Here is a 12,358-nt window from a genome sequence, read left to right as displayed (position 1 = left end):
TACAACAGACCAGATTGGAGGACTCACTGGGATGGACCACCCGATTCTCAAGCATCTTGTCATTTATGTAAACTTGCTTTAGAACAAATAAAAAATATGTGAAAAAAAAAATTGGTGTTTATTCAACTATATATATAAACCTATTAATCTATCGACTTGAATCAGTCATCATGTCGCAGTTGTTGAGAGTAGTTAGCACCACTTATACATTTTCATTTCAACCACCCACACCAATCGTGTTGGATCCGAAAAAAGATTACGAAATAGCTCTTCGTGCCTTCCATTCCTACAACAGTATACCGAACATTGAAAATAACAAGTTTTATTACTGCAATGACAAAAACAAATGGCAAAACTTTGCTTTTCCCGATGGATGTTATGAAATTGCCGATATTGAAGAATACATACAAAAGAAACTGGGTGCTGACAATGAGCTTAAACCAGAATCGATATTTAGTCTAAAACCTAACCACAACACGTTGCAGTGTCAAATATTTAGCAAATATAGGATTTCGTTTAAGCAACCTGATAGCCTTGGTACAGTATTGGGATTTTCTCCGGCAATACTCAATCCTGGACGGATACATACTTCGAATCTACCTGTTAGGATTATTAAAGTATCTAGCATACGCTTTGAATGTAACATTAGTACTGGAGCCTTCGACGGTAACAGACCTGCTCATACGATCTACGAATTTGTCATACAATCAAATCCTGGGTACGCAATTGACGAAACTCCTCACAATTTGTTGTATTTACCCGTTGTGCCGCAGCGTGAACTTACCAATATCACTGTCTTGGCTCTTGATCAAGAAGGACGACCTGTAAACTTTAGAGGAGAAGAGAGCACATTGGTGCTGGAACTTAGATCAAGAGGGAAATGGGACTAGTAATAAGGTCATCTACTGCTCAAAGGACACCATTAGTTGTGCAGCCGTCCAAGCGACAACATCGTATTAAAAGAACACCATTAGTTGTGCAACCGTCCAAGCGACAATATCGTATTAAAAGAACACCATTAGTTGTGTCGAAGCGGAAACCTCTTACGTTCGCAAAAAAATTGTTTTTACGATCACTTGGTTTTAAACTAAAAAATGACAACAATGTATGGAAAACGAGCTCGTTCAAACGACAGCAGCGTAATGCCTCCAATATTCGATATTTATCGTAAGCCAATGTTTGATGAGTCGATTCGAAAGGCCGAATACCGAACTTATGCACCATTCATCAAATCATTCAACTGTAATGATATTGTAGAATTTAGCATTAATCAAGTTGACTCGTTTTTTGCAATGAGCGAAACCTTGTTGTGCATTAAAGGATCACTCGTCGATAAAGAAGGATCTGGCGTAGTCAAACTAGCCAACAATGTGGGTGCTTTTCTTTTCGATTCGTGTACGTACAGCGAAAGCGCACGGGAGATGGAAACAGTGCGGGATCCTGGTATCGTAAGTGCTGTACGTGCCATGACGTGTTACAATCAAGAAGATTCCCATTATATGGTTATGGCGGGTTGGAATTACCCTAATGATCCCATTCTACACGATGCAGATAATTCATTCAACATACAGATACCTCTTAAGCATATTTTTAACATTTTCAACGATTATCCAATGATTACGTGTGGTCGTCAAACAATAAGACTAGTTCGAGCTCGAAACGACAACGATTGTTTAATTATTACTGATGAAACTACAAAAGCAAAGATTAACATCACCAACATTGAACTCAGAGTGAAGCACATATTTCCAAATGACGAAATTAAACTAGAACTAATGAAGTCCATTCAACAAGATCAACCTATAGTTATTCCATTTAGAAAGTGGGAATTGCACGAATTGCCTACCATTACCAAAGGTGCTAGGCGTGAAGTTTGGGCCGTCAAAACTAGCACATCAGTTGAAAGACCACGTTATGTCATTGTTTTCTTTCAAACAGGCAAACGTAACACGATTACAGCTGATCCTACCTTATTTGACAATGTTAGCATCCAAAGTATTAGATTATCCTTAAATGGAGAATATTGGCCAAACGAGAGAATGCAGTTGGATTTCAGCAAAACTGACTACAACGAGGCCTATTTCAACTATACCGAATTTTATCCCAGCTACGTACATTCCCACCAAAAGCGACCTCTACTCGATTTCTCAGCTTTCAAGAATCGTGCATTGTTCGTCATCGACTGTTCAAAACAAGAAGAAAGCATGAAAGCATCCACTGTTGACGTAAAACTAGATATTGAAGCACATAATGGTTTTCCCGAAAATACCAAGGCCTACTGCATTATAATTCACGACTGCGTAATGGAGTACTACCCACTTACCGAAATTGTAAAAAGTCTAAATTAGACGCATAAAGTGTCAGTAGTACAAGAGCAGTCATCATGAGAGTAGCATTCGTAGATATTCAGGGATTCGCTGTGGACGGGTGGTTTGTTCCCAAAGAACTTACCATCGAAATAGGTTTTAAACGAAGTCATTACATCTTTTTACCTCCGAAACCATTCAATGCGCTAAGTAATGATGATAAGAAGACAGCATCATACGTGGAGAAAAAACTGCTTGGCATTCGATATTCTGATGGAGCAGTAGAATTGTCCAAAATAAATGAAATACTAGAAACCAAGTTGTTGTATGCAGCCGATTACATATACGTTCGAGGAGAACAAAAAGCAGAATTTTTAAGCAAGAAATGTCACATTTTTGGAGTTTTTCCCCTTATTATTGATGTTTGCAAGTTTGATGGCACGCCTCTTGCTACTGGAAACGTTGGTCCTGCTACAAACCCCTGTCACGCCGTTGGACTATTTTCGTGTACAGAAAGAAATGTGGATCGTCTACGTCACTGGTTTTCTTATACAATATTACCATTGTAATTTTTCTATGTATAAATAAATATTTTTAGAGAGAGATTTTTGCTTTTTTATTTAAACACCTTATTTACTGATCAAGTCTTATATTACATGAAGATTCAAATTTTCTCTTTACAATTTCAAACATAATTTTTAAAATTAAGATAAATATAGATGCTAATATTACACAAGACATTGCAAAGACATTGTCTATTTCACTTTTCACATACTCGCTGGTGTTGTTGCTGGCACCCATGGTGTAGGCTGAATACGTCTCAATGGATATGTAGCTTGTGGTAGTTTTCTAAAAGCGTAAAGACCTTGCTGCTGCTGCTGTAAATTCAACTCTTCAGGCTTCCACGTTTTGTCCTCAATATGCAAACTATCGAAATGTCTTTTAATTTGTTTTATATCCTCATATGATTTAATATCTTTATTTAACTGATTAAGTTTAGTTTGAAATTCCATAACCCTATGTATGTACTCGGTGGGATTCATATCAGTACTGAACATGCTCAGTGTCACAATGTCTCATAAATGCCACGTTCTGCGTCAAATGTCGGACGGAAAACTGAACAATGTCACATATCTACGTCAAATGTCACGTTCTGCGTCGAATGTCAGCGCTTTGCCACGTCACACATAAATGTCACGTCATACGTCAAATCTCACGTTCTGTTAGGCACTATACGGAAAAGAAGAAGAACTGACAGTTAATATTGAACGTTGACAGAAGAAGAATTGACAGTTGGCTTTTCCACGCAATCGTTGACATAAGATTTAACGGACGAAAAAAGAAGAAGAAGAATTGACAAACGAAAAGAAGAAGAAGAATTGACAGTTGGCTTCTGTGTCGCCACCGCTTTCATTTGACACCCCATACGTCAAAATCGGACCAATAGCAACGAAGATATGCTGTAATGCCGTTTTGGCACTGCCGCCATCTTTGTTTTTTTGTTCGTTACCCCCTCCCCGTTCCGACGAGCCCTCTTACGTCAAAATCGGACCAATAGAAACGAAGATATGACGTAATGCCCTTTTGGCACTGCCGCCATCTTTTTTATGTGTTCGTTACCCCCTCCCCGTTCCGACGAGCCCTCTTACGTCACAATCGGACCAATAGAAAAGAAGATATGACGTAATGCCCTTTTGGCATATTCCGATGCGCACGCCACATACTGAGTTCAACCCCCTTTTTCATCCCCTTTCCAACGATACGTCACACGTCATCCTACGTTAAGCCGTTTGGCATTTATTAATATTTAAGGGTTGCGATTTAGGGGTTGCGCCAGAAACCGCTTTGCCTATCTACTTTTTTTGCATAATCACATTCGTGGGATATCCCAGAATAAGATTCAAGGAGTCGCCCACTTGAAAACATTTCCAATTTTTTTTAACAATTTTTTTAGTCAAATTGCAAAAATCAATATTTTTGACCCATACAAATTTTTGTTAGGTTTTTTGGACCATTCTGGACAAAAAAGGTTTCTTGTAATTTTTCTCTAAAGTTAATCGTTTTCGAGTTATAAACAATTTAAAATTTAAAAAAAGAACGAAAAATGGCGATTTTCAAGGCTTAATAAATTACTTAAAAGTTATTATTACGAAAGTCAGAAAGTGACTAAATCAAAGTTTAAAGCCCCCCTACAAGATCCTGAAGAAATTTTTGTCATAATTTTATTACTAAGCTGTTATTTTTAAGTAATAATAATGAGCGCCAGCACGTATTAGGCGGCCGTCTATGGCGAGTGCGAGAGAGATGCCATTCCGGCAGTCAATGATGCATCTTACTCGCACTCACATTTACAGCCGCGTCAATACACTCTTACGGCTTGTTAATAATTAAAAATAACAGCTTAGTAATAAATTAATGACAAAAATTTCTTCAGGATCATGTAGGGGGGGCTTTAAATACCAAACGATGTCAATACATCTACCTACAAATTGGTGCAAGACTTAAATGCAAGACGTAAATTGTCAAACTTAATCAAAAATTTTGGGTGGCGGAATTTTGTGCCGGTGAGTGTATATTTCTTGAGCTAAATTTTGATCCAAAAAATCTGAAAAAAAATCAGGCTTTTTGCGCAAAAAAATGCATGTTCGTGAATTTTTAGAGATTTTTGAAAGCAAAGGACCACTCAAGGAACATTTTACTTTTTCGAAAAAACACGTTTTCTGCGGTACGAGGGGACTCCTGGGGGTTATCTAGGGAGTCAAAGGGATAAAGTTATTAAACTTCGTATTGAAATCCGACAGTCTAAAAGTGACATGTCCCGTGACTGGCAAAGGTCAATTGTTGCATGCAATATTAATAATCATACTGTAACACGAGCCAACTTGGACTCATAATAGATTTTTTTCCTTGAGATTTAATCGACTTCCCGTTAAAAAATTTTGCGTTTATTCATTACATTTAATTTAGAATGTGTTGTTTGCTTTTAATTTTAAGATTGATTAATAACTATTTACTCTTTTAATAATCGAATAGCAGATATTTTATGTGCAAGGTGTGAATTTTAAAACATGTTTTTATTTCTTAAAACTTGTGATTTGCACTTAGTCGTGTGTTTCTAATTGTTTGTGTAAACAACAGCTAAATTGTTGTTTTCCGCGAAACAATGTATAATTAATGAAGTTGCATGCACCATTAAAAATAACCCCTTTTGTTTTCTCTTTACAAAATATCAATTTATTAAAAAATAAGATCTAGATAATATCTACATATATTATCCACTAGAAAAGAATTGTTCTTTATAAATAATTACTCCACAAAAAATGGAACATATAGTAAGAAATCAGTCCATTAAGAGCCAAACCACACGGACCACGCTGCAGCGCTACTCTGTGGATCTACAGAGTGGCTGACGAAGATTTACCGTGGGTTCTTATGTAGAGTGGCCGGCGTACCCCACACGAGCGAGTGTAGCCGGCCACAGTCGCCGGCCACAGACGCTAGTGGCGTCCACTAGTGGCAAACCCAATTCAGACGGACCACTTTTTTAGCCGCCACAGATGTTTACGAGAGGTTATAGGGTGAGCATCTAAAATGAATCTCGATTCAGAACGGTTTTTGATTGAAGTGCAAAACAGGATATAATATGTGATACAAGAACCCGAGGGCATATTTATAGGTCATTAAAAGGAAAACCGTAGGACGTCATCTTTGAATTATTTGTTTCTGATTTTAAAGAAGGTCCTATCGAAAAGAATAAATCCCATAAGCAATGTTTTCTCTATTACATATTTATATTTACCCACATTTTATTATACATTGGATGCATTTGAACTGAACAAAATAAATAAGGGCCAGCACATACGGTTAAACGCAAATGTAACGAAACTGCAACCCTCAGTTACTTTTGAGTTTATGCCATAGACGTCAATGAGAAACCACATATGATGAAACCATTTTGACCGTTTCAAACCGAAGATTTGAAACGCATACAAATCAGTTTCATTGATTGGCAGCCACAGACATATAATTGATATTCTTCTCAATGTACTATATAGGGATGTATCTGTTACCGGCCAAACCCGATTTCAGGACAAACTAGTTTGGCCTAGGCCAAACTAGTTTGTCCTAACCGCCTTAGGATAAACTAGTATGGCCTAGGCCAAACTAGTTTATCCTATTGCGCGTAGGTCAAACTAGTTTATCCTGATATAAATAAACACACTTCAGGCCAAACTAGTTTATCCTGATATAATAAAGATTCACACTTCAGGATAAACTAGTACGGCCTTCATCTTCTTCTTCTTGTATTGCCTATCCGTTTCGGATGTTGGCGACCATCATGGCAATATCTACTTTTCACACTGCTGCTCTGAAAAGACTTATAGTGGTTGTGTTGAACCACGTACGTAGATTTTTCTAGATATTTTTTAGATGCGTCTGTAAATACGATATGATGATTTTTAAAATAATTTTCTATGTCTGAATTAAACATCATATTTCTCGCGCGCGAAACACGCGCATAATGCACCAACAACGCGCGTGTCAGGCGCACCTTATGCGCGTTTTGCGCACTTTACGCGCGCCTTTTGCGCACTTTATGCGCGCGTTATGCGCACTTTATGCGAGCGTTACGCGCACTTCATGCGCGCGTTACGTGCATTTTGGGCACTTTATGCGCCTTTTGCGCGCCTTACGTGCGCGTTCTACGCACCTTATGCGCGCGTTTTGCGCGGTTTGCGCGATTTATACGCTAGTTTTGTGCGCGAGAAATATGATGTTTGATTCAGACAGAAAGTTATTTTAAAAATCATATCGTATTTACAGACGCATCTAAAAAAAGGCTCTTTTCAGAGCAGCGGTGTGAAAAGTAGAGATTGCCATGATGGCCGCCAACATCCGAAACGGATAGGCATTGCAAGAAGAAGAAGAAGAAGGCCGTACTAGTTTATCCTGAAGTGTGAATCTTTATTATATCAGGATAAACTAGTTTGGCCTGAAGTGTGTTTATTTATATCAGGATAAACTAGTTTGGCCTACGCGCGATAGGATAAAGTAGTTTGGCCTAGGCCATACTAGTTTATCCTAAGGCGGTTAGTACAAACTAGTTTGGCCGAAATCGGGTTTGGCCGTTTTTTTATAGTACCCACAACGACACAAAAACACGAAACCCGATAAAAACACAAGTTTCCTGCACACCGGGTTCAATGAAACTGAAATATATGCGTTTCAAACGGCCGGTCTGAAATGGTCCATATGGTTTCATCATGTGTGGTCTCTCATAGGCGTCTACTGCATAAACTCAAATGAAATTCAAAAGTAACCGACAGTTTCAGTTTCGTTACATTTGCGTTTCGCCGTATGTGGTGGGCCTTAAAGTTATTTAAGTATGAAATTTTATAAAATGTTTAAAACTATGGACATTACAAACAATGATTTTGACGAACACACTTTTTAAAAAAATATATTAGCCGGCAAGTTTTTAATCATTTGAACAAACTTTTTTTTCTCACCCATTACATTACCCGCCGCACCCTTCCAAAGGATCCACTTCGCAGCGTAGTCGCCGGCGTTAGAAAATCGCCTGTTTCAGCCACTCTGTGGATCCACAGAGTAGCGCTGCAGCGTGGTCCGTGTGGTTTGGCTCTAAGTTAAATCATATTTATAGTCATAATAGTCCATCATAGAGCAACAAGAAGCAAAAGAAACACGGTTACTGCAGAGATGCATGTAACTCGATTACCTTAAAAAAAAGCATGATACCTTCAAGATGCGTAAGAAAATTAGGGAAATAACCAAGTGGTTCAGAAATAAAGTATCCTAAATATTAACAGAAAAAGAAGTAAACGCTATATGGGAAAAAGTGGCAAAGGTACAAAGATGGAAGGAATATAGGGAATAATTATATTTCAACATCATAATATCACAGGAAGAGGTTAAAGTAGATAAATAGAGCTCTGATATTTTAAAAGTAAAAGTGGCTAGAACCATTCAAAGAACAAAAAATAAGAAATCTCCAGGTTCTTATAAATACTTGGAGAAATCCTCAAACTGCTAGAAGATGACTAACCTAACCTAACCTTTATATAACCTCATTATCAGACAGGAAAGTTTCCTAATAATTGGCTGCTCTATTTTCATACCACTACCTTGTAGGTTGTACCTTTCACTACGTTGAAGGTTCAGAGTGAATAGAGGTTTAAAACAAGGGGAACCGCTATCAAAAAAATTATTTAAGCTGGTATTAGAATAAATTTGAAAGAGATCAAATATGAGTACAAACATACTAATTTCAATAGCAAGGAACACTGTATAGTATAGTGTACGCGGATGATGTGGTGATACTATCGAGAACGAAAAGGTATTTAGAAACAGTTTTCAGACCTGGTAAACAGTGACAGTAATCAGACCTGGTACTGACTAGGGGTCGACAAGACAAGAATTCTTGTCTTGACAATAACTTCTTGTCTTGTCTTGAGAAAAAATCAAGAAATTTTAAAAAATCTTGTCTTGACGTTTTCTTGAAATCTACTATCTTGTCTTGACTCAAGAAATTTCAAGATCTTGAAATTTCTTGATTACCCGATCCGGTGATTCCCCGGCGACCTTTTCATTGCGTTGCGTGCTAACACGGCCTCCACTGCTACTGGGGGAATCCCCGATCTGCATTTGTTTTCTGACGAACTCAAAATTGATGTGTAGTTGCATGCTTAAAATAAACATTGCGTATGTTTCGCACATATTCTAAACTCACCTGTCCCAGATTTCATAAAAATTATTGAACCAAATCGAAACAGTTTAGACATCGAAAAGGATTTTGAATATTTGGAGGATGAGATCGAAGTAGAAAATGATATAGATGATACTGCTTTAGATTTCAACTTACTTTCCTGTAAGTGAAATTGTCAAAAAAGATCAAAAACTCAGGGCAAATGCAACTTAAACTTAACAGTGCTTGCGAGGCCATAAATTGTAAGATGACTATACCAAAATTAGATTTGCCTACAAAATGGCATTCAACTTTCGAGATGCTAGCATGGGGTTTAATTGTAAAAAATGCTTTAACTATATTTTGCGACATCGAAAATCTAAATAACTGCAAAATATTAGATAAAGAATGGGTTCTGATCAGTAAATTTTGTCAGTATCTGAGAAGCTTTAAAACACTTTTTTCAATACTAGAAGAATCCAATATCAGAGCCAGCACTTAGTCTGAAAAAAGAAGATAACGAATTTGATTTAGATACTACTTACCTACTTAAGAAAACTGATAAAAATATAAAATGATAACTTACAATCTTGGAAGTATGAAATTGAAAAATACATAATTGAGCCTAGGTCAGATAAGAAGATTCTGAGAATATACTTGATTGGTGGAAAAGACACGAAAATATCTACCGTCATTATCGAAAATGGCTAAGAATTTTCTCGGAACGCCAGCAACATAATATGTACCTGCGGAAAAGCTATTTTCAAGCGCAGCTTTAACAATAACAAAACCAAGACTAGCTAGGCGTTGACTCCATGAGAAGAAGTGTTATCTACCTTAATTCAGGCTTATCAATTCCGATTTACAAATGTGCTAAATTTGTTATTTAAAACATAATCTAGTTTGCAATTTTATTTTCAACAGGATTAGGTAAGTATCATTATTTATTATTTTTAATTTACATTTTTGTAAATCGTTTTAGCAAAAAAAGTGTTCAATATATTAAAATATATTATAGGTTTGGATCCCGCGTATGAAAAAAAAGTTGATTAATAGCAAGCTGAAAATTTGTTAATAGCTTAAGGGTGTCTAGTCGGACACACTTTGATATATGGGAACACTGGAACAGGGGAAGTTTTAATTGTGGAACAGGTTAAAAATTTGGAACGGTCAGACCACGAAAACGGCACATGTATTTTGTCCGACAGAACAGACTTAAACTCTCCGAACAGAGATTAAACTCTCATGCAAAAATCAGACTGCTATTTATCACCAAATGGGCGTTTTAATGAGTGGAACATGTAGAATATGTCAAATGACAGGAATTATGACAGGTGATAAATAGCAGTCTGATTTTTGCATGAGAGTTTAATCTCTGTTCGGAGAGTTTAAGTCTATTCTGTCGGACAAAATAAATGTGCCGTTTTCGTGTTCTGACCATTCCAAATTTTTAACTTGTTCCACAATTAAAACAGCCCCTGTTCCAGTGTTCCCATATATCAAAGTTTATCCGACTAGACACCCTTAAGCTATTAACAAATTTTCAGCTTGCTATTAATCAACTTTTTTTCATACGCGGGATCCAGACCTATTATGTTATGTTAAAATAATGTTATCTTTTTCACAAATAAATACGTTTTAGAATTTTCATTATAAGTCAAGATATTTCAAGATTTCTTGTTTTCTTGACAAGAAATCTTGGTATTGACATAAAATTTCTTGTCTTGTCTTGAAATCTAAAATTATTTCTTGTCTTGATCTTGTCTTGAAATCAAGACAAGATCTTGAAATTTTCAAGAAGTTGGCGACCCCTAGTACTGACACAGTGGTATGTGAGAGCGATGTATTATCAGTGCTATAGACATATAGTCCATTCTTTCACGGTTTTTGCTCTAAATTTTAAAGAACCGCTTGGATTGACATGAAATTTGGCATACGCCTAGCTTCTTTGTCAAAGAAAAAAAGTGATATTGTGCCGACGTGTGCTTTTGCCCTGGGGGTGACTTTCACCCCCTCTTGGGGGTGAAAAAATATATGTTCAAAACAACTCCGGAAATGGGTAAACTGACTAATTTTAAGTAACTTTTGTTCTATAGAGCTTTTTCGCCAAGTCAACACTTTTCGAGTTATTTGCAAGTGAATATGTTCATTTTTCAACAAAATAACCACATTTTTAGACGGTTTTTCGCAAATAACTCAAAAAGTAAGTATTTTGTCGAAAAAACCGTTCTTAGGAAAAATATAGCCTATAAAAAAGTAAAAAAAAATGGTGTACGCGTTATGTCTCTGGATCTCGTAGAACCAGAGTTATAGCCAATGAAATATAGATTCATATTCACCAAATTTCCAATAAAATATTTCGACGTGAAATATCCAAAAAATTAAGCACTTTTTGGGGAAAACCCATTTTAACTTTTTTAAAGTGTTTAAAAAAGCTTTATTTCTGTTTTCACGAAAAGTTTCTAGCATTAAATTTAAGCCAGTTACGCTCAAAATAAAGTTGGTCCCTTTTGTTTTTGCAAAAAAAAATCGGGAAGACCACCCTCTAATTAGCAACTTAATGAAATTAATCGTTGCCGCTCCATAAATTATTTTACTTATATTGTGTATATATGATCTGTAAGTTTCATCGATTCAAAGTGTTTATTTTTGAAAAAATTTGGTTTCAAAGTAAAATTTTTAAAAATTTAAATTTTGAAAAATATGCTTTTTTTCAAAATACATAACTTAAAAATTGTTAGAGATACCAAAATTCTCGAAATACAAAAAAAGTCAGATTTGCTTTTCTGAATATCATGTATTTTTTTGTTTTTCTGTTAGACAAAAATTGATCAAGATTTGGTGTTTCTAAATTTGCATACATTCGTGATCAGTGACTCGTTCAACCCCTTTTAACTACAGCCGTTTTAATAATAAGGACTTTGAACCGATGAAACTTACAGATCATATAAACAATATATACACGAGTCAAGAAACTTGTGAAGTCGTTACGATTAAGTTCATTTAAGATACTAATTAGGGGGTGATTTTCTCGATTTTTTTACCAAAACCAAAAGGGACTAACTTTATTTTGAGCGTAACTTGTTTAATTTTGATGCTAGAAATTTTTTTTATAAATAAAACAAAAATGAAGCTTTTTTAAACACTTTAAATAAGTTTAAATGAGCTTTCCCCGAAATGTTCTTCATTTTTGGTTATTTCACGTTAAAGTATTCCACTTGGAATTTGACGAATATGAACCTATATTTCATTAGCCATAACTCTGCTTCTACTAAATAAAAAAACGTGATATATTCACTATTTTTTTAAATTTTTTATAGGCTATATTTTTGCTAAGAATGCTTTT

At 36.0% G+C, this 12,358-nt stretch overlaps 1 protein-coding gene across 1 annotated transcript in view; it reads right to left on the bottom strand.

The window, feature by feature from the left end:
* Nucleotides 1–12,358, bottom strand: part of LOC126880059 (protein bride of sevenless) — a 123,369-nt gene that overhangs the window by 109,480 nt on the left and 1,531 nt on the right. The gene's annotated exons all lie outside the window — the stretch shown is intronic.

The sequence above is a fragment of the Diabrotica virgifera genome, chromosome 2, assembly GCF_917563875.1.
Source record: "Diabrotica virgifera virgifera chromosome 2, PGI_DIABVI_V3a".
NCBI lineage: Eukaryota > Metazoa > Arthropoda > Insecta > Coleoptera > Chrysomelidae > Diabrotica > Diabrotica virgifera.
The sequence above is the reverse complement of the archived record's forward strand: the minus strand, read 5'-3'. Positions and strand labels throughout refer to the sequence as shown.